This window comes from Meriones unguiculatus, chromosome 3, assembly GCF_030254825.1.
Source record: "Meriones unguiculatus strain TT.TT164.6M chromosome 3, Bangor_MerUng_6.1, whole genome shotgun sequence".
NCBI lineage: Eukaryota > Metazoa > Chordata > Mammalia > Rodentia > Muridae > Meriones > Meriones unguiculatus.
Genome location: NC_083351.1, coordinates 13607843 through 13630460, shown reverse-complemented (window position 1 = coordinate 13630460; position 22618 = coordinate 13607843). Strand labels below are relative to the sequence as shown.

The following is a 22618-nucleotide window of genomic DNA, read 5'->3' as shown; positions in this document are numbered from 1 at the left end:
AGAAAGCCGTGCTGGGCCAGGGAGACTCAAAAACATGTTGCTGTGCGTGTCTACAGTTGCTCCAGAGATCAGAAAAGATGGCCAAGGATGTAGTTTCCATAGTGTTTGCCACCGTGGAATCCTTTTGATTCAGTGGGAGAAGAAGAAGGCTCCCTGTACCAAGCCACAGGGTTTGCACGCTTTTAAACTGGTCACTTGGAAAGCAGAGTCAGGCAGAGCTCTTGAGTTTGACAAGGGCTCGGTCTACAAAATACGGAGTGAGGTCCAGGACAGCCACAGCTACACAGAGAAACCCTGTCTCAAAAATACAAACAAATGACCCCTCCCCGAGCAAACAAAACAGGCCCCTCAGCTAGCAAGGATAGGAGCAGAGCTTCAGATGAGGCCCTCTCTCACACACGACGGGAGAGAGCGCTGTGACTGAGTACAGAGTCTTAAGTAGGGCAGAACGCCGTTGGACACAAGCACCAGGTGCGCGCTTCAGATGAGCCTAGGCAAAGAGAGGGATTTATTGGTCCATGTAACTGATTTCAGGCATGGCTGGATCCAGGTGCTTGAACCATGCCCCCAGGGAGCAGATGGAGACCTGGTGCCCAGAAGGGACGTGACGCTCTCGAGGACTCAGTGGTGAGCACCAGAGTGAGCTGGGCCTCCTTCAGCTGCAGCTGATGCCCGTGGACCAGTTAGATCAGCACAGGCTTAGCTGGTGCCCGTCAGCACCTCTGAAAAGGCGCTGTGGGAGAGCCCTGCCTCGGGAAGCCTCGAGCAGACAAGGCTAGAGGGGACATGAGATCTGTGGCCGTGAAGGACCAGTCAGGCTACGGGAATAACTTTGTATCCGGGCTTGCTCAGTATACTTAGTGGGTGTGGCTGTAGGGGGCGGGGCGGGGCGGGGCTGCAGCCCGGGCAGGTCACACAGTCCGGTTCCTGGCTTCCAGGCAGGAGTTTGCTGAAGATCTGTCAAAGTGGGTTCTCACCAGTGTCTGTGTGTTCGCTCTCCTGTTCCTTGACTGTCTCTACCGAAGCCATCTCTAGGCCTCCAAATTCAACTTCTAGTAAAATGCCCATTCTTTCTGATTCAGGGGTCCCTACCCTAATAAACTCCCCTACCACCACATCCTGTCTGTCTGCAGAAACGGCCCCTTAAGCCATCTCAACGCTTCCATTGCTGCTCTGCAGCCCAGGCCTTCTCTACAGAGGTGGCTGTGAGCTCTTTTAAAGTCCCAGGTCCAGGGGCTGGAGGGATGGCTCGGCTACCAAGAGCACGTGTGCAGAGGACCCAGCACAAGGACCTGGCACCTCACAGGCAGCTGTGAGCGCAGCCCCCAGAGAATCAACCTTTCCAGTTGACACTGAATGCCCACAGCGTACAGGCACACATGCAGGCAAAACACCCGTGCACATTAAATACGTATTAAATCTAAAAACCACAATCCCCTAGGTCATTTGTCCTCATGGGATTTTGTGGTGGGGGCTGAAGTGGAACAGTGGGACTCTGCAAGCTCGAGGCCCTGGGTTCTTCATCCAGCTCTGAAACAGCTCCTGGCTCTCCCTCATCCTCAAAGTGAAACCCAAGCTGTGGATCCTTCAGCCCCTCCCCTGTCCCTTCTCCCCACACACTCTACACATGGGTGTCTCCTTCCAGCCTTTGAACAGCCCCTAACCCCTGTTCCATCTGCCCCAAACTCTCCTTCCTCTTCCGCTGTCTCATTCCCAACATCTCTTGGTTTTCAGTTGAATCTCTTTTTGAGATAAAGCTCTCATATAGCCCAGGCTTGACTCAAAACTCATGTAGTCGAGAATGACGTTGAACTGATTTTTCCGCCTCCCCCTTCGGGTGACAGGTGCCACCAGGCCGTTTACGTGGTGCTGGGGAAAGTGCAACAAGCTCTGCTACCCATTGAGCCACACCCTCAGCTCCTTTCTGGCCATTTGCGTCTTCTACTGAACCCCCATAGCATGAAGAGGAGATAAGGAAAGGTTCGGAGAAGGAGGAGGCTTAGCCAAGGTCACAGGACCAGCAGCTGGCCCGAGTCGTGTTAAAGATAGTTGGATATTCACTGTGTCTTTTCTTCCAAGGACAGACCAGATCGGGACCCCTGGACAGGGGAGGGTTGGAGAGGGAGAGCAGAGGCACTCTAGACTGTATCTCAGGGATGACATAGGGACCTCAGACTTGAAGGCAAAATATCTACCTGTGGGTGTGGCAGGCGTGAGTGAGCCAATGGCTGAATGTCCATATTAGTGGGCAAATAGGGACCTCACGGTGGACGTGTGTGTGTGTGTGTGTGTGTGTGTGTGTGTGTGTCAGTAGTGTGTGCGTGAGTCAGTATCTGCTCGTGTGCATGTGTCAGGTGAGTTCAGAGCTGGACTTGTGTGGACACAGTGTGCAGGGTTAGTGAAACCTGTCCAAGTCTTGGCTCTGTCACGTATTCCCAGGGTGAGTTAGCTTCCTGCTCAGTCTCTATGTGGCAAGTTTGGGAGTTGGAGCAACTCCCCATCCCAGGCTGGGCTGCTCAAAAGCACAGCCCAAGGCAGGCATGGCTTTATGTAAGGGACTGGTTGTGAGAGGTGCCTGAGAGGGAAGGGAGGAAGCTGGACAGAGCTGGAGGAAGTGTGGAGTCAGCTGGCTTCTAACCTCAGCCTGACCCTGTGGGGAGTCTGGAGCTGGAATGACCTCACAGAGCCTTTTCACCAGGAGAGGAGGCCAGCCCTTGTCTGCCTGTCCCTGGCTGTGTTCCCTTGTCTCTCAGCTGAAGAAGCAGGAATCCCCCAGGCATCCTTCAAAGCAGCAGCTTGGGTCCCACAACACCCCAGGGAAGATGCCAGTGTCACTGTTGGAAGCCAGCTTGGCAGCTGGGGGTGGGGGATGGGCACACCAAAGGCCTGTCCCTCTCCATCCCTCCCCTGAATGCTTGTTGGACATGCAGAGTCTAAGGCCCTGGAGCTCAGAGCTGTGACTTCTTTTTAACAAGACCCTAGTCCCGGGGCCTTAGTGTTTGGTAAGCTCTGTAAAAGTTACTCCTCAGTGTTATGATAAAAGAGGGGTTTGAAGCACCCGGGGAACAGCGTCCGGTCCCCAGTGGCTGCCGTGTTATTTCTGCTGAGGGGTCGTGTCTCTTTACTCATGTGTTTTTTTTTCTGGGGGGGGTGCTGGGGCATGCTAGGCAAGTTCTCTACTGCTGAGCACAACCCCGATCTTGAAACTTAGTGTGAGAATAAACCATACAGGAAGCTGGTTATGTAAGTGTAAGTATCAAGATCTAACAAAGCATGAAGGTGGGCCTCTTGCTGGACCCAACGCTTCTACGCGCCGGACCCGGTGAGACTCTAAAGCTTCTATGGCTGTAAAGCTGACTAGATGCAGGTATGGATGGAGATGAACTACTTCCTAATTTTAATTTTTTTTTTTTTTTTTTTTTGAGAAAAGGCTTCATGTAGCCCAAGCTGGCCTAGACCGTTCTATGTAGTCCGGGCTGGCTTTGAACCCCTGGTTCTCCCTCCTCCACCTCCCAAAGGCTAGGACGACAGGCACACCAGAGATGGGCTGCTCGAAAGCCTTGGCGACCAGAGGGTCCCCTTTCTTTTATAGCTGAGCAAAGCTGTCAGAGCTGGGGAGGATGGGAGTGTCCCGTCTCCGGGGGACCGGAGTGCTTCCCTTGTGCTGCCTCAGAGTGCTCACAGCTGAGAAATGTTCTCTGGCATGGGCGCACCCAGAGGAGCTTTCCGCGCATGTTCCCCGCACGCGCGAGCCGCCAGCGGCAGCATCCTCTCCCCGGGCGCTAACTGCGCTGGAGAAGGGGTGTGAGATTTAATTTGCACTAATTATCCCGAAGTGAGAGGAGTGGGAAATGAGCTGGCTAGGCACAAATCGGCCGCTGCCAGCAGCTCTCTGTCCCCAGGTTGCAGTTTATTTATGTGCAGGGGGTGGGAGTGGGGTGGAGATGCTGTCACCATGGCGACCGCAGCTGCTGGGACTTGGGGGGAGGGGTGGTTGGGTGAGATGGTGGCTGGGATCTAATTGGGTAGGTGTGTCTGTGTGACCGTTGGGGGTGGGGATAGGGCTGGGGGCTGTCATCTTCAGAGCCCAAGCCAGCTAGATGGGACAGAAGTAGAGGGGTGGATGAAGGTGGACTCACTCCCTGGTTCCCGTCTGGGTTAAAGCCTTTGCCTAGAGCATGTGGTGTCTCTCAGGAGATGAACTGCCCTGCTTGGAGGTAGGGATTATTTTTCTCTTGACTCAGCTTTGCAGGTGCGGGGTGTCCCTCTGAAGCCCTCAGAGCCTTAGGAGGAGTTGGAGGACAGAGATCCAGAATGCAGCTAACACAGGGGTCCTGGAGCGGGAAAAGGACCCTGGAGTTGGAAGGATGTGCCTCGCCACCCCTGACCCCGGGCCTTCCCTTGTCACTTTCCCTGCTCCCCTTTCTCAGTGTATGTATGCCTCCTCTCTCTCCCCTTCCCCTGCTGCTCCTGGCATAGACTCTTTCCTGCTACCACTAGAGGGCGCCCAGGCACCACTGTCATCCCAGGACACTGGGGTACCTGGGGGCCTTGGGTGGGGCAGGCATGTGGGGGAAGGCCTCCCAGCTTCTGGTTCCTTTAAGCCTGGGGTTGGGCCTGGCCTACCTGTGAAGTTGGTGCTTGTCTAGATCAGCTGACCTCTGTGGAGCCCTGCTATGCTAGGGGAGGGGCTTAAAGAGGGTGGCTTCTCTTGGGACCAGACAGAACCCCTCTTCCATCCCAACCTTCACACTTCCTTGGAGTGTGACCTGGGAACAGTTACATCATCTTTCCAAGCTACACTTTCCTTTTCTGTAAAATGGTTGGAGCTCTCCGTTACACCCCCTCCCACATTTCCTAAGAGTGCTGCCCTTGGGACCATGCCCTGGACACATGGTGGGACTCAGGTTGTCATGCTTGGCAGCAATGACTTTACAAGATGGGTCGTAAAACCAGTCTCTGCCTGCTGCCCTTCTGTGATGGGGACACACAGCCTTTGAAGGAGAATTTTCAGTTCATCTCAAAGCAAAGCAGGCCCTAGAAGTATCTCCGAGGGCCATTAGGTCACTGGGACCCAAGTGTGGATAGAGAGAGGATATAGATGAGCCACGAGGGAGACACACAGTCCTGGAAGATGAGTGGCAAGAACCAGTACCCTGGGCCTCCATCACTACCATCTAGGCTGTGTCCCTGGTTAACCCATCTATGAACTGGAGGCCACAGGGAACTCCTCTCCAGAGAGCAGGACTGCCCATATCGTACGTTATCCTAAGCTACTTTTATTTTTTTCTAGGTCGGGCTTTTGAAACAGGGTCTAGTTATATAGCTCAGGCTGGCCATATACCCCTAGACCTGCTGTCTGTGTCTAAGCTGTTCTGTTCACACTTGTCGTCTGCCGTGCAGGAGCCCGGCCATGCTATAAACCCTAGGTTGGGCGTGGGTGAGTGGCAGCATGAGGGGCCAGGGAACTGTAGCTGGAGGCTCTGTCCAAAAAGGAGACAGGCTGGCCTAGAGGTCAGGACATGCCCTCTGTGCCCTCCCTCCTCTCTCATCTCTGCTTGTACCGATCTCGTCAGCTACCCACAGCTCTGAGGCCTGTGTGCACCCTCTGCCTCTGATATGTACCACCTTCCTAACCCTTGCCACTCTCTCCAAGGCAGGAAAGCTTGTCCCTACTTTACAGACAAAGAAACAGATTCCGAGGAGTTGAGTGACTGCCCTGGGGAAGGGAGGTACTGAGTCAGACTTCAGAGTGGAATTCAAGCCTGGCCTGCTCAACTGGGGAGGAGGAGGGGAGCAAGAAAAGGATGGGGGCGGGAGAGATCCATCAGTTCCTCTTTGGCCCTGAGCAGTAGCTCTCTGGTATTGAAATGGGATTGCGAGAGGAGAGTTAATGCATTGTCCCGGCCACTGAGGGCGGAGGGTATCATGGTGGACACTGCACTAATAGCAGGGAAGGAAGCAAATGCAGGCCGAAAAGCTTTGACTAGACGCTTCCCCAGCTTCCCTCTCTCTTGCCATTGATGGGGGAGAGCAACCGTGACCCACGCCGTGGCTAAAACCGTCCGTATTTGAAAGTCACCCCTGATTCTTTCTTCTGGGAGTTTGATGTGAGGCAGCAATGACCGGTCTCCAAGACCCAAGCGTATCAGTCTTAAAGTCGGTTCTGCGTCTGAGTGGCTCCAGACACAGTGAATTATGAGTGAACCAACCAGCCATTGTGAGGATCCTGGCGAGTGCAATCCGCTCCTAGGGCCAAATCTGTGGAGTAACTTCATCTTTTCCAGTTATAGCCTCGCTGTCTCCTGATAGCTCTGGGATTGTCACTGCAACCTACATGCTAGAATGAGCTCAGCTTGAATGCAGCTCCTGTTGACCAGAGAAGGCAGGGTGCGGTGGGGTGAGAGTTCCCTTTTCTCCAGAGACTCCCCTGGTCCTTCCCTGCACTAGAAATCTCATAATGAAATTCTCTCTCCCCCTCTCTTTCCCTCTCTCTCTCTCTCCCTCTGTCTTTCCCTCTCACTAAATAAATGCATGTTTTTTTAAAAAAGAAACCCAGAAGACCACTCTGAGTACATCCCTCCACTTCCTCCTGACCTCCATTGCTTCTGAAGAGAAGTCAGCCGTCTTGCTGAAGTCTCTTGGAAAAGGTGACTTTTGCTTTCTTTTGCTGACTTTGAACTTCTTCACCCTCTCTTTACCCTTCAACAATTTCAACTACTCTGAAATTATCTTGCTTGGAGTTCTGTGCGTTTATTCAATGTGTGGATTAAAGTTTTCCATCATTTCTTTGAATTTCCTCCCTTCTCCTTCATTTGCTTCCTCTATGTCTGAGGCTTTTTTTTTTGCGTGTATTTGTATGTTGTGTGACCTCACAGGTCTCTGAGGCTCCGTTCATTTCTTTGCATTCTTTCTTCTGTCTTTTGTATTGTGCAACTCCTATTGTTTTTATTCATGTTTACTAAGTACGTTTCTCAGATCTATTTTGAGTCCCTCTAGTCAATTTCCCTTTCAGTTATTGCACTTTGGAGCAGCACCAGAGGCCATTTAGGGATGGAGAGCTGACTCAGATGTTAAGAGCATTACTGTTCTTGCAGAGGACCTGTATTACTTCCCAGAACCTGCACTGGGCAGCTTGCAATCATGTGTAACTCTAGCTCCAGGGGATCTGGTCATCTGATGTCTTCTTCTGGCCTCTGAGGATAACTGCATGCACATGTACACACACACACACACACACACACACACACACACACAATTATTCATTTTGTATATTTGATGAGGTATTATCCTAAAACCTTTCTTTATTGAAGCATGGATTTTTATCGTTGTTGTTCTTGGACAATATCTATATTCTCAAAATGCTGGGGATTGAACCCAGGGCCCTGTGTGTGTCCAGCAAGCACTCTACCACGTGAATTGTGTTTCTAGACCTTTGAAAATATTTTAAACAGTGATTTGCCTTTTAAATAGAGCATCCGATCATTGTTCCGGGCAGTTTCTGCTGATTGCTTTGTTGTTCATGAATGAGTAGAACATTCTTGTTCCTCTTACTGTTTCATTCTTTCTTTCATTGACAATTAGAGATTTTGTGTAATCTGTGGTAGCAATTCTGGCCTCCCATGCTGCTCTAGTTTACTGAGATCATTGTTAGATATTTGTTGTGGTCCCAGAGGACTCTTCTTATCTGTCTCCTTCCCAGATTTCTTTTTCCTGCAATATTAATCAGTTTATATTTAATTTGAGTAGCACGTGCATCTATCTGTCTCTTTATTCTTTTCACCACAAACTGTTGTTTCAAAACCCCGAACTTCCTACATGTTGTAAATGAAACCGGTTATTTTGAGACACTACTCCAGATCTCTGTTTCAAAGCTTGTCTTTCCCCCTCTGTCAAATCTGAGTCAAAGTTTTGGAGATGGGGGTGAGGACGGTGCCATGTTGTTCTCTCAGTGACCCCTCCCCTTCGGGAGCTGGTACTTGGTGAGGCAGGTTCTGGCTATAGCTTCTGGAACCCTCAGTTTGCTTCTCTTGGTGTGAAAACCTCTGTTTTTGTGACTGAGCTATTGGGAGGAGGGCAACTGGGGCCTCAGTATGTCTCAGTATGCCGTTCTGAGCTTGATCCTCCATCTTGCTGGCAGAGGCCAGGCAGGAGGGTACCTGCCTCTCTGCGGTACTCCTCAGAACTCTCTCAGCCATGCTCCTCCGAACTCAGCCCTGAGGCAGCAAGCAGTGAGGAGGGGACAGATGAGCAGAGAGGTGTTTCAGGCTATGCATTCCCTGGTGGGTTTCTGTAGAGCCGAGACGGGTGGGACAGAAAGGGGAACCTGCACATCTGACCCTTCCTTGCCGTGACAAACAGCCGAGAGAACAGCCTAAAGGGAACACTGATTTATTTTGGCTCATGGTTTCAAGTCATCACGGCAGGGAGGTTATGGGGATCAGAGTACTTCATGTGATGGTGGCCAGGAAGCAGAGAGAAAGAGTGGGAGAAGGTAGGTGTGAGGAAAACTGGGAGGAATGAAGGGAGGGAAAACCATGATCTGGATGTATTGTATGAGAAAAATAAATAGGAAGAAAGAAAGAAAGAAAGAATGTTCAAGCTGGTTCCCAACCTTGTTCTCTGTCTCTGTTTCTCTCTCTCTCTCTCTGTGTAATATCTGCATGTAGAGGTCAATCTCAGGTATTTTTCTTCAAGTTCGGTCTACCTTAGTTTCTTGAGGCAGGGTCTCTCATTGGCCCTGGACTCACCAAGTAGGCTAAAAGGGCTAGCTAGAGAGCCCTAGGGGGCCCACCTCTGTCCTGCCTCTCTAGTGCTGGAATTAGAAGTATAACGTGAGCCTATGACTCAAATTCAGGTCCTTATTCTCACACAGCAAGCTTCTTCCCAGCCGAGCTATCTTCCCAGCCTCCCATTTCCCCCCTTTAATTCTATCTGATGGACCCCAAGCCTGAGGTGCGGCACAGCCCACGCTCAGAGCCTCCGTTCACTCTCTGCGGGAACACCCTCACAGTCTCAAAGTGAGGCGTGCTTTATGAATCTTCTAGACGCTTCTCAGTTCAATCAAGGTGACAATCATGAGATTAAATCATGAGGCGTCTCAGGCTCTTGTTCTCACAGCATCGTGGTAGGTTTTCCTGAATAAACATTTCTTTATTTGCTGAAGTCCTGGGGCCATTTCTGGAGACTTTAAGTGGTTGTTTTTAAGTAATTCTCAGCGTTTTCCCTGGGGGACAATTCCACAGAGCTTCTTGCCTTGTGAGCTGGAGGGGGAGCAGAAAGCTGGCTGGCTGAGTTCACACTAACGAAGGTGATAGTTTTGCTTTTTGTCTTCTTCCTCCGTCTTTTTCTGTTCTTTGCTTTCTTTCCCAATATTGCTGTTTTTTTTTCTTTCTCCATTTAAGATTTTATTTCCCTGGAGTCACTAGCCATCTTTTGAGAAAAGTAGTTTGATTATATTGATACTTAAACACCCTGAGTTCTTGCCCTGACATGTTTTGTCCTTACCCGCTAGTCACATGGGAAATCGTTGTTATTGGGGTCTCCTGAGGGTGGTCAGAAGACGTCAGAGGGGGCACAGTACCCAGCATGCTCACAAGATGGGCTGCCACAGATGCCGAGGCTGCCTTGGTGTTAGGATGGATGTGGAGGAGGGGAGGTGCACTGACCCAGGGGTCTGGCTTGATGATTGTCTGGGTGTATCGTGTGTGTGTGTGTGTGTGTGTGTGTGTGTGTGAGTGTGAGTGTGTGTGTGTGCACACTCGGAGGTCAACTTCAGGTAGCTTCCTAAATTATTCTTCGGTTTGTTTCTTATGGCAGGGTCTTTGGCTTTTACCTGGATTTCACTGCTTCAGCTAACTTGGGGAGTCGGTGAGTCCTGGGGAGGGAACTCTTGCTGCCTGTCAGCTGTGGGGTTACAGGCGTGCATCGCTGAGCTTGCCATTTGTTGTTGTTGTTGGTTCCCCCCCCCCTTTAGGTATGGGCTATGGAGTCAAACTCAGGTACTCATGTTTGTGCCACGGACATTTTACCAACTCGGCCATCTCGCCAGCCCTTGCTGCGTCAATTTCAAATGCCAGTCTGCTCTGGCAGGTTGTCGACTCTAGCGCATGTTGGGGTCCCTAAGCCTTTGAGGAAGATTCTTTCCGCAAGCTGTGGCCTGATAGTATGTGTCTTCTTTGTTATAATGAATTGTGTGACGCTAGTTTACGTTTTAAAATAGTTGTCTATGTTATGTTTGTTTTGCTTGCACTCACGTGTAAGTGTGCACCATGTGGGTACAGTGCCCACAGAGGCTAAATAGATTGGGTTCCCGGAACTACAGTTCCAGGCAGCTGTCGGATGCCATACGGATGCTGGGAACCAAACCTCCGTCCTCTGCCAGAGCCGCAGGTGCCCTTTAACCACTGAGCCGGCTCTCCAGCCCTATGATGTTTAGTTTCAATTGTCAACTTGATACAATGTAGAATCACCAGGAAAGGAATGGGAGTTTGGATGGGAGTTTGTTTACATCAGGCTGGCTGGCTGGTGTGTGTGTGTGGGGGGGGGGATGGGGCGTGGGCGCATGCGCTTGCCTTAATTGATAAGGGAAGATCTAGCCCACCATCGTTGACACATTGACTAGTTTTGGGCCCTGGGCTGTGTAGGAGTGGAGAAAGCTAGCTGGATGTGAAGCACACATTCATGCCTCTCCGCTCTTGACGGTAGGTAGGTGTGATGTGGACAGCTGCTTCAGACTCTCGCCTCTGTGCCTTCTGTATAGGGGTTCACAGTAAGCTGGATCCCAAGATAAAATAAACTTTTCATACCTGAGGTTATCAAAATCCTCAAAATTGGGGTGTTTTTTAAAATAGCAATACGCAACAGTCATTTTTTTAGTGAACACTCACATCAACATTGAGCTTGATATGGGGTGAAAAAAACAAACAAACCAGGCTCAGGGGCCAGCTATGATGGTGCAGCTGAGACCTGGCCCTTTCGGCACATCTGTGGGCAGCTATGGTGTCATACTCTGTCTGTCATGCTGAGTAAATGTTTGTCGAGTGACTAACAGTGGTGGTGAATATTTTGTTGCGTGATTAACAGGGGTGACTGGCAATTACTGGTAGCTGTGTCAACAGTGAAGGGTTTAAACAAACTGATTCTGTCAGCTGAGCCTTTATCAGGGGCAGGAGTTTGACTGGGCCAATCTAGTTAGCGTTTGCAATCAGACCTGGGAGTCAGCTAGATAGTCAGAGGTTCTGGTGGGCATAAGAATGCCCAGGGCCTCTGGCAGCATTTAAAAATTAAATTTGTATTATTGTTGCTGCTGCTGTTATTGTATGTTGTGGGGTTCTGCGTGCCATAGCTTGTGTGAGGAGGTCAGAGGCAACTTCTTAGAGTCTATTCATGTCGTCAACATCCACCTTTACATGGATTCTGGGCATTGAACTCAGATCAAAAGACTTGTACATCAAACACGTCACCAGCTGAGCCATCTTGCCAGCTGACACTCTCCTTTTGGATGCTGAGCCGGTCTCAAGGCAAAGGTCTCTTGGGCTATCTAAGCCCTTCCCATGGAGAAGCATCTCTTCCAGGGGTGCATGGATTTGGTTCTGTCCAGTGGAGAGGCATCCTTTGTAGGGGTGCATGGCTTTGATCCTTAGCATGCTCCTTCTCTGCCTGCTTACTCGTTGGGCTCTGCCTCTCTTTGCTATTTGGTAGATGGAGAGAGTAGCCTGGTAATCAGCTACATGTTTGTTGAATGAACAATGATAAAGAGATTCTCTTGTCCCTTGGAGAGTGAGAGGCCAGCTTGTGTCGCCTCCCGCCTAGCCTCCTGTGATGCTAGCACAGCTTCTACAGCCACGGTACTCTGAGACGAAGAAGCCAGCATTGGCACACTGCCATGAACTATGGTCTGGAAGAGTATAGGTTTTTCAGCTCTGCACCAGTGCCCTTTTCTTATCTGGTATCTGATCCAGTGTCTCCTGTTGCATGGACTTGTGACATCTCCTCGGTGTCCCTTGGTCCCTGAAAGTATCAGCTTTTCTTTGCTTTTCTATGAACTGACTAAAGGATCCCTGGCCAGGTATTTTGGAGAATGTCTCTGAATTTGGGCCTGCCTGATGGTTTCTTCTTAAGCCTGAAAAGGGCCTCCTCCTGGCCCACCAGAAGGCCATGAAACCACAGCATTGCCATGGCATTGCTCGAGCATTATTCTTGACTACCAGGGAAGATAGTGTCTTAGTTACTTTTCTATTGCTGCAACAAAGCACCATGACCAAGGCAGCTTTTTCATTTTATTGGGGGCAGGCTTACAGCTTCAGAGGGTTAGTCTGTGGCTGTCAGGTGCAGAGCATGGCAGCAGGCAGGCGTCAGGAATGGTGCTGGAGCAGTAGCAAAGAGTTTACATCCTAATCTGCAAGTTAGAGCTAGAGAGAGCTGGAGACTGGGCCCAGGGTGGGCTTTTGAAACCTCAAAGTTTCAAAACCGCCTCCTCCATTAAAGCCACGCCTTCTAACCCTTCCCAAACAGTTCGACTCAGCGGGGACCAAGTTCTCAACTCTATGAGCCCACGGAGGCATTCACAATCACCCACGACAGCCGTGGTTTGTTCCTTCTTTCCCCTACAAAGCAGCTAACATTAAGGATGTTTTCAGAGGAAGAAACTGAGGCACAGCAACCTAAAGGGTCTTATCCAAGGTTATGTGCTTAGCGGGTCTTAATCTCAGCCACCAGGCTCGGATCTTTTTGTACCATGAGAGTACACACTGCCTGAGTCACTGTTCTCACTAGCCATCTGGATTCTCCATTTCCTCTGTGTCCTCATCTCTTACCCTACCCACCATTTCAATCTGCTTTGGCCACACTGGCCTCCTTTCTGCTTCATGATGTTACTCCAGGGACTTTATATATACTTCCCCTTCTTTCAGGGCACCTGCGTCACCCAGGGGCCCGTCCTTTTGCTGAGATATTATGCTCTGTATCTTGGTTCATTATCTTCTCTACTACAGCATGAAATCCATAAGGACAGATATTTTGGGTTGCCTTGTTCGTCAGAGGCCCTAGTGCTTGGAACTGAGTCTTGCATAGAGCAAGCACTCTGAAAATCTGTGTGTAAGGGCTGGCAATATATAGTTCAGTTGGCAGGCTGTTTGCCTAATAGGCATGATGTCCTGCGTTCAGTCCTCAGCACTGTACAGAACCAGATGTGGTGGCCCTTGCCTATAATCCCAGCATGCAGTAGGTGTTGGCAGGAGGATCAAAAGTTTAAAGTCATCCTTGACTATATAGCAAGTTCGAAGCTAGCCTGGGCTACATCACACACACACACACACACACACACACACAATCACACACAACCAAGCAAAAACATGTTCAGGAATACCTTGAGCTCACCTGACTTGGAGGAATTTCCCATCATCCTTTGAATCGGGTCATTTGAAAGCTTGAAAGCCTGTCAGAACTGGCACAGAGACTTCATCAGTAAAGAGGGAGGGTCTGTCTTGTTTAATACATCACCATGCACACGCTGAGTGCAAAATAGAAGTTTGTTAGGGAAGATAAAATGAAGAGACCCATCAGTGACTGGAGAAATCTGTACAGAAATCTACAAATGAAGCATTACTCTGGGGTGCTTGTCAGTCTCCACTGGTCCCTCCTCAAGAGCAGCCTTGATCTTAAAACACCCATTTAACACACACACACACACACACACACACACACACACACACACACACATGCATGTATTCCTCCTCCCAAGTCATGATTAGGAGACGTCATGTGTTTGCACACAGGCATCTTAGTGGCCTGACTGAAGGGGATGAGCAGGGAGATGAGGTGACAATTGCATACACAATATTGCACACAAAGAATTTGTTCTGATCAGAGGCTCTGGGGAAAACTGCAGAGTTTGGTGGTGTGGGTGGGAGGTGGAAATCAGACTCCTTTCATCAGGGAGGGCTCCAGAGACCACTAAAAATAACCCATGGTGCCTCCTATGGGCCCAGAGCTTTGCACCCAAATAGCTCATTTCATCTTCACCATGGAGATTCTAGGAGGAGAAACTGAGGCATGTAGAAGTGGGGTGTCTGGGCTGCAGAGCTGATTCCTCCAGACCGAACTGGAAGCTGCTTATCTGCCTCCTTTTTCTTCAGGTTTCTCCTCTCTTTCTCTCAATCCACTGCTCCCCTGTCCCCATAGTCTCTAGCCTAGGCTTGCCCAAGGCTCCATATGCAGCTGTAGGTGACCTTGAACACCCGGTCCTTCTGCCTGCACTTTTCAAGCTTGGGATTACAGGTGCGCACCACTGTCCCCAGGATCTGTGGAGCCGAGCACTAATCCCAGGGCACTGTGCACCAAGAAAATCACTTTACCCACTGAGGTACAGCCTCATCCCACTGTTTTCTCTCTCTCTAGCCCATGCACTCTCCCTCTCAGCTTGGGGCTTGCTCTTTTATAAGGAAGAAATAATCTAGTCCAGATTATATGTCTACACAGCCAGGGGAAGGGGCCGAAGTGTTCTCTCGGGGGACCCCACCATTCCTGTGTATTCCTCCTCAGAATCCCTTTGAGGCCCTCAGTTTCTAGATGAGGTGACTCAGCTCAAGATGGCTGCCCAGGAGGTGCCTTGCCACTGTGTGCCCCATGGTCCCTAGGCAGAGGGGTTGCATCATAGACAGAGGCCGGATGCTGGGGGCCAGATGGGGAAGAAGCCAGGCAGTGACACATTCTGTGTTTCTGTGTCAGCGTTGGCTCTGAAAATGAAATGCCTCTTAATTCCCTCATCAGATCTCCTCTCTTCCCTCTGTGCTGCTGGTCGGTGCCAGGAGGCCCCTGGCCACAGGATGATCATTTAACAAATCCAATAAAGCCTTTGATTTGTCTGGCTGCTGGCTTCCCAGAGCCTGGGCTTGCCTGGGAGGCATTATCTCACACTCACCTGTGTGCAGGATGGGGCGGGGCTGGGTGTGCTGCCAGTAGCTGGAGGCCACGTGGAGAAACAGAGGCCAAGGAGGCTGGTAGTGGGGACCTGCACATAGGTGAAACAGGTGCCCCAGGAGGCATCCTGAGACCTGGGTCCTGGGCCCAGTCCTGAGATGGCCTTTGGGTAATCCTAGGTTATGCTGGGCCACAGTTCTTCTGTAAAGTGGCAGGAATAGACTAGGCCAGTGGATCATCTGTCTGTCTTATCTATCTATCTATCTATCTATCTATCTATCTATCTATCTATCTATCGTCATCATCATCATCTACCATTCACCTATGATCTGTTATTTACCTAGTATCTATTTTATCTATCTATCTATCTATCTATCTATCTATCTATCTATCTATCTTCATTATCATTATTTATCAATCATCCACTATCTGTTTTTAGCAGCAAAGCCCAGTTTCCCCCAGTAGACTGCCAATAGAAGTCTCACCTTGTGTAGCTACTCTGCTTCCCTCTTTTTAAAATTAGTTATTTCATTAATTCAGAGACAGAGAGGTCTTGTCATATAGTCCAGGTTGGTCTTAAACACCTTGGTGCAAGTGATCCTCCTGCCTCAGTCTCCTGAGGACCTTGGATTACAGATGTAACCCACACATACCACTCCCCACTGCCCTCCCCCCCATGCCTGGTTCTTCCCTGTGGTCTAAGGCAGCAGGTGTATTTCTGCCTCAGGGCTTTGCATGGCTCCTCCTTGTGCCTGCATATCCTTTCCCTACAATGACCTGTGCTCTCATCTTTCAGTAGTGGTTCGGCCCTTGAATACAGTTTCTCAAGTCATGGTGACCCCCCCAACCATAAAATTGTTTTTGTTACTACTTCATAACTATAATTTCGCTGCTGATACGAACTGTAATGTAAATATCTATGTTTTCTGATGGTCTTGGGCAACCACTGTGAAAGAATTGTTCAACCCCAAAGGGGTCGTGACCCATAGGTTGAGAGCACCTGCTTCAGGGGCTGGTTCAGAAAACCTCCCTGGCCCTATTTTCAAATATCCTGCACCCCGACCCCAGACTTTCACTTCCATCCCATGCTCTGCCCCGATTCTGTGTAGTCTTCTTTCTGCTGTGTTCGCTGGCAGCATCTATCTTTATTCACTGAGGTGTCTCTAGCCTTGTAAGTCTCTTGCCTTCAAGCCCCCTCCCGGCCCTGCCCGCCTGAATCCCACTGGATTCTCTGCAATTCCGATGGTCCATAGGTATCTCAAAAAGCAATGGTCCATGTCACTGTTCATCTTTATGGAAGTGGTTCTTACACTGCGGTATAACATTTAGAGATGTTTTCCAGGGGTCTTGGGGAGGAAGAAGAAGAAGGGAGGAATTTGGGGCCTTTCCCACATAGCTGGCAGCTAATAGAGCCAAGCATGCCGACAGAGACCAGAGGAGGTAACATGGAAAGAGACAAGGATGGGTATTTAAGGATGGGTGCTAAGGGGGAGAGGTGGGTACTGAGTGGGCTTTGACCAGGGTAGTGAAGTCATCATGGCCTGGCCATCTGGGCCGTGAAGCAGAGAAGGTAGGTCTGAGCAGGAAGATCTGGGAGGATGTGGATGAGGCAGCCTGGGCCAAGGTGGTAGGGATGAAGTATGGAAGGGTATCCAGGAGAGGCAGGAAGTGAGGTGGAGCTGACATTGTTGTGGTGGTGGGAGGGACGGCATAGGGGTGATGCTAGTGTTCAGGATGGTTCTAGATCACTGCTGGCTGGGATGGTGGGGGAGGGCTGAGCTTGAGGCAGGAAGAACCCGCTCTCCTAGCTGGAGGGTGAGCTACACAACTCAGCTGCTTCCCCGCACCCCACCTCCCTATCTGCAAACAGCCTGGACTGGTGAGACCTTTGGTGGGCCACATCCCATAGACCTCAGGATTAGTGAGTGCCTCAGGAGCCTGGGGCAGAGAGTAGGGATGGCTCCTTGTCATTATAATCCCCCATGCAGGGGCGTGGCCAAGTATGGAATGCCCTGGAAGTGTCAGGGCTTGCATCAGCACCACAAATGGAACACACATTTGGGCACAGTTTCCTTCAGTACTGAGACATGGTTGCCCCTGGGGTAGGAGCTCTAGATGGTGCCAGCTAGGGTCATATTTTAGAGACTGGGGGTGGGCAGATACATACCTAGAATGTATGTGGAGACTGCGGAGACTGGAGGGCATTCTTTGGACCTTGGACTAAGTGTTCTGGAGCACCGATCTCAAGGATGGATTTCAAAATCCCAGGCCTGTCCCAGGTCTCTGGGGGTGCTTGGGAAGCCTGGGCTATCTTCTGGCATTCTAGGGGCATTGCTCAGAACTCAGGAAGCCGGCTGGAATCCTGGGATGATTTCCCCATCATTTACCTCATGGGCTTACTGGCTGTGATCTGCCGGTATGCATGGTGATAGGGAGGCAGTTGCTATGGTAACAGTAACTAGGTGGTGTATCAACTACCAGAATTTACTCCAAGCCGGTGACATTTCAGCTGGTGGAGAGTCACAATTTGCCCCTGCAAGGCTGAAGAACGGGGATCCCTGCCAACTCTGTTTTTGTGCCTCCCTTCCCCTTAACCTTAAATAACCTTCCCCACCCCCAGGCCCATAGATCTAGCTGTCCAATTTTCTTCCCCGGCACATGAATATTCAAAGGCAGCCCCAAAGCATATTCCAGCCTCATAAACTCCCTCTTGCCGCACTCCATTTAAATGCAGCTGCAGTGTCGGCTTTGCCCCATTTATCTGCCAGGAAAGTGAATTCCAGGAGTGAGGATAAGCGCCTTGTCCAAGTCACAGAAGCTTCTTTAAGTGGGGTTAGGGAGAGGTGAGGCGGGGCTCTATTCTCCTCTCAATTCAGGGCTTCAGACAAATCTTACAAATGCTGGAAACTTGTGTCCAGGGGCAGGAAAGGGAGCTCTGACTGATAGCAGAGCTGGGTCTCAGCCCGCAGGCTCAGGCTTGGCTTTCTCCTACGTGGGCACTTTTAAAAACCAGTAAGGCACAACCCTGCTTCAGCTAACAGACCCCACAGAGTAGAGAGGCCTGAAGAGCCACAGAGAGTCTCCTGGGAGTCACAGGTAGGGAAGGGAGGCCCATGGGCAAAGCAGGTGACCTCCAGCTTTCTCTTCAGGCTGCAACCCCTGATGACCCCCGCTGAGCCCTGCTACCCTGCGCTCTCCATTTCTACACACATTCATCTATTGTCCTTCCATGCATCCATCCATGGACCTTTCCATTCAAGCAAGCTTACTTCTTCCATAGCTCCCTAGTTTTGAAACTCCCTGTTTCAAAAGACAGACCAAGAGAAAAACATGGGCAATGTCAAGGGAATTATTTAGCATTTAATTTTTTTATTTTTTTTTAATTTTTTTTACTTTTTTTTTTTTTTTTGAGACAGGGTTTCTCTGTGTAACAAAGCCTTGGCTGTCCTGGAACTCTCTTTTTAGACCGAGCTGGCCTTGAACCCACAGAGATCTACCTGCTTCTGTCTCCTAAGTGCTGGGATTAAAGGTGTGTGCCATCACACCTGGCTGTTTTTTTTGTTGGTTGGTTGGCTGGTTTTGTTTTTATTTTGGTTTTTATTGGCATGCAGACAGGGGTTTTAATGATGATCCAATAGAAGACAGTGTGACCATCAGGAGACACTCTGAATCCGAACCAGGTGAAGAAGCAGTGGGGGAGCCTCTGACAACCTGAGGGTGAAGTTGTGCAGGTTGTGTTGCGTTTTCCACGAAGAACAGAATATTTTTAGGGCACCCACAGGGAAAGGAGAAGGGCTTGGGCCTCTAGGGTCTCTGGTCTGCAGAAGATGAGGGATGGCTAGTTATGTGTGCATGCGCAGGAGCCTCTGACCTGTCCCTATGTTGTAAGGGTCTAACGTTGTCATCAGGAGTAGGAGGGGACGGGGCATCTTCCTGTTCTCAAATTCACAACCTATTTTTCTTTTCTTTTACCTTAAGCTGGAATTGTTTAGATTTATTGATGAAACCCAGGGCCTCACACATGCTAGGCAATTGCTCTACCACTAAACCTCATGAGCAAAGAGAAGGAGGGTAGAGAGCATTCTGGCACTGGGCAGGAGGCTGCAGGCAGCTCCTCCTCCTCCTCTTCCTGCTTATCTTCCTTCTCTACTCCTCCTGTGTGTCTCTGTGCGTGACATATGTGTAGATATGCATAGTCCCATGTATATGGTCGCACATGTACATGTGTGCACTCAGAGGCCCAAGACTGATATCAGGAGTATTTCTCCATCACTCTCCCCCTCACAGATCCAAGCGTGGCTTCTCGGTTGAACCCAGATCTTGTTCATACAGCTGGTCTTATCAGCCAGCTTGCTCCGACAGGGATCCCCTGTGCCCACCTTTTCAGCGCTGCGATGGCAGAAAGACCACCGTGCCCACTGGGCGTGTACATGGGTTCTGCCCATCTGAATCCCGTTCCTCAAGCTTAAGCAGTGAGCACTTATCCGGTGAGTTGTGTCCCCAGCTCCCTGACCAGCTTGATTGCTCTTGACTCAAGGGCCCTTTATATTTTGAGGTGGCATAGTCCGGTATGTTTGCATGTAGCTGTAATATAAAGCCAATAACCATGACAAGGAAGAACTGGGTGGGGTGGGGGATGGGGGCTTGGGGATAGATAGGGGAGGGTACATGTCAGGCGTTAGGGGTGAAGCCTGGACCTCACCTGGTATGCGCACAGTGCCAGGTTATGCCTTTAGAAGCGCAATGGTCCTAGGGGAGTAGGAGGGGCCTGCTCCTTAGTTGTTTCTTTGCTGTGCTTTTAAATAATTGTGGGCCATAATAATGGCTTGGTCACTTCTTTTCCACTCATGTGCCTCCTCCTCCCTAGTCTCTCTTCCGTCACTTCTGCAGTGGGGGAAGGCTTGCTTCAGGGAAACAGTCTAAGCTGCCCTTTCTTTCCAGTCTCTCCCTAACCAGGAAAGAGCCCAGGTGCTATTGAGTTCTCTGAGGAGACTCATTTCCTCAGTGGGTGAGGGCAGCCGGGGACCCCACGGGCTTTTTAAGTCTTTTCTGAAGGCAAGTGGCCTCCTCAGGGACAGACTCGTTTCTGCAAACTCAGACGCCCTTGCCCCTCCTCCACGCTGTCTTGGGCTCCGACTTCAATCTTAGCGGTTCTCTTTTCTAAAGGTGGCTCTGTGGCTCCCCAAGGGCCCGTGGTAGGAGCTCTAAGCTTTAAGCACTGTTTTTCCTGCCAATTGATCTTTATTTTCCAGAGCCGAGATCTTGTTACATCACAAGGAGAAAAACTGGATTTTCTTCGAAGCAGTCGGAGTGAAAACACATGTACTGTGTGTTGTCCTCAAACCGTATTCCCATGTGTGCACTGTGAGCGCACAGAGGGTGGCTCCCTGGGACTTTAGCACCTTGGAGCATCTTCCTGTCACTCTGCACAGCTATGACGTCCCCTGGAGCCTCCTGGAGGTCGGTTCTGGCAGGAGAGGGGAGGCTCACTATGCACACGGTCTTGACATGTGTGTGGAAGTGTGTATCTGGGCGTGTCCGTGTGCCGTGATACTACTAAGTGCAGCTGTGAACGTTGGTCAATGCATGTAGCTCCCGCGACGGGGTGCTATTCCCAGCACTGTGTTATCATCCTCTTCTAAGGGCGTGGAATCTCGAGAGCCGGGGGAACAGCTCAGTTGGTAGAGTTGCTTGCTTTGCAAGCATGAGGGCCCAAGTTCGAGTCCCTGAACCCATTAAAAAAGGAGGAGGAGGAGAAAGCACAGTGTGGTGGCAGTTGTAATCGCGATGCTGGAAGGGTGGACACAGGTGGATCCGAGGCTTTGCTGGCCAGCTAGCCTAGACTCCCTGGGGAGTTACAGCTAATATGACTGTCTTAATAAGCAAGGTGGATGGCAAACTGGGGAATGATAGCCTGGGTAGGGCCCTGTTCTCTCTATGCGCAGGTATCACCACATGTACCTGCACACACGTGAACATCTGCAAACACACACACAGAGAGAGAGAGAGAGAGAGAGAGAGAGAGAGAGAGAGAGAGAACAAGGCCCAGGGAGATCACATAATTCTCCAATTTGAATCTTGAATGTCCCCTAAAGGCTCATGGGTTGAATGCTCGGTCACACGTCTGCGGGGCTGTTTCGAGGTTGTGAATTTTTAAGAGGTAGTGGGAAGCAATTAGGCCTTTGGGGACATGCGCTTGAAGGGGGTCTCCCCTCTCTTTCAGTTTTCCAGCTCTCACAAGGGGCGGATTCTTCCCACCGTACACCCCTGCCATGACAGACAGCTGTCACGGGCCTAAAGTCACAGATGGGCTGAAACTCCTGAAACTGTGCTAATAAACCTTTTCTCTCGTTGACTATCTCAGGAATTTTGTGACAGTGACGAAAGCTGACAAGTCCCCACAGCTCGTCCAAGGTTTCGCCACGAGGAAGTTGGAGTGCGGGGGGTGGGGGTGGGGTGGTGGGGGTGGTGGTAGTGGTTGGACTGAGGCGGTGGCTCCACCATTCACATCCCCAAGCCCCGAGGTATGTGGGAAAATGAAAGCTTTTGGTGGAAGCGCTTCAGGGGTTAAACTAGTGTGTGTCTTTCCCTCCTCCACACAGGTATGTAAGTGGATGACATAAGTTCTTCCCACAAGCACGAGACAGGCAGGTGGCCTAGTGTGTGCACCTGTGTCCCAAGCTGTCCTCTTGGGCGCCACCCGGAGTGCTTCAGCTTTCTCAGGGGCTGACACCCTGTGGCCGCTTCACCTGCCTCTCCAGCACTGGCCACCATGACCACGGCCCAGCTGAGTCCCCTCCCTTCATTCATCTGCTCCAAGAGAGATCTGTTACCTTTGGGACAAAAATGTCCACCAGGGACTCCTTTGAACCAGCTGGTCCCCACGGTGTGGCTTACACTAAGCTCTTTGCAGCAGCTTCTGGCTTGCTGCTTCTTGGCGGGGTGATCTTAAGCAAGTTTCTCCCCTCCCTGCCTCCCCTCCTCTCTTCTCTTGTCCCTTTCTCTTTCCCCTTCCTTTTCCTCTTCTATCTTTGCTTTTTTCTTTTTTTTTTTTTTTTTTGAGACACTAGCCCGGACCTCACCAGCTAGGCTAGGCTGACTGGCCCAGCAAAGGCCCCAGGCTTTGCCTGTCCCCACTGTCCCCAGCTGCTCACCACTGGAGTTCTGAGCGCATGCCACCACCATACCCCTCTTTTTTGGGGGGAGGGCAAATTCCGTGGCTTGAGCTCAGGTCCTCATGCTTACAAGGTAACTCTTACTGACAGAGCCACCTTCTCAGCCCATGGGCAAGTTTCTTAATGACTCCGAGCCTCTGTGTCCTTGTCTCTAAAATGGGGGTGACCCTGGGACCCCCTAAGACTAATGGAAGGCTTCTAGGACTCCCTATGTGGAAAGGGATGAGAGAGGCACCCACCCCTTGGCATCTCTCCTCACTGCTCATGCTCAGAGAGTCTGGGCAGGTATGTTTAGTTATTTGTCTTCTTCCCTTACAAGGGTGTGGACAAGCTCTTTCTCCTTTGCTAGGTCCTGGCTTAGTCCTGGCATGCGCTGATGTCGCTCAGCGTTGCCCAGCATCTGAATTCGGGAGTTTTGATTTTCTCCAGGGGGGCCTGTTTCTGCAGGAGTGGACTCCATCCCATTTCTTGGTCTCAGGGGTGGGCTCAGGCTGACTGCCCTATGCCAGGGATGCAAAGTA

The 22618-nt window shown here is 50.6% G+C and overlaps 1 long non-coding RNA gene across 1 annotated transcript; it reads left to right on the top strand.

Annotated features, from left to right (window-relative positions):
- Positions 1-9764: 9764 nt before the first annotated feature.
- On the top strand, positions 9765-21215 carry LOC132652724 (uncharacterized). The gene is made up of 4 exons (XR_009590295.1): positions 9765-9870; positions 19210-19409; positions 20175-20382; positions 21146-21215. It is a non-coding gene; the product is annotated as an uncharacterized LOC132652724 (long non-coding RNA).
- Positions 21216-22618: the final 1403 nt, after the last annotated feature.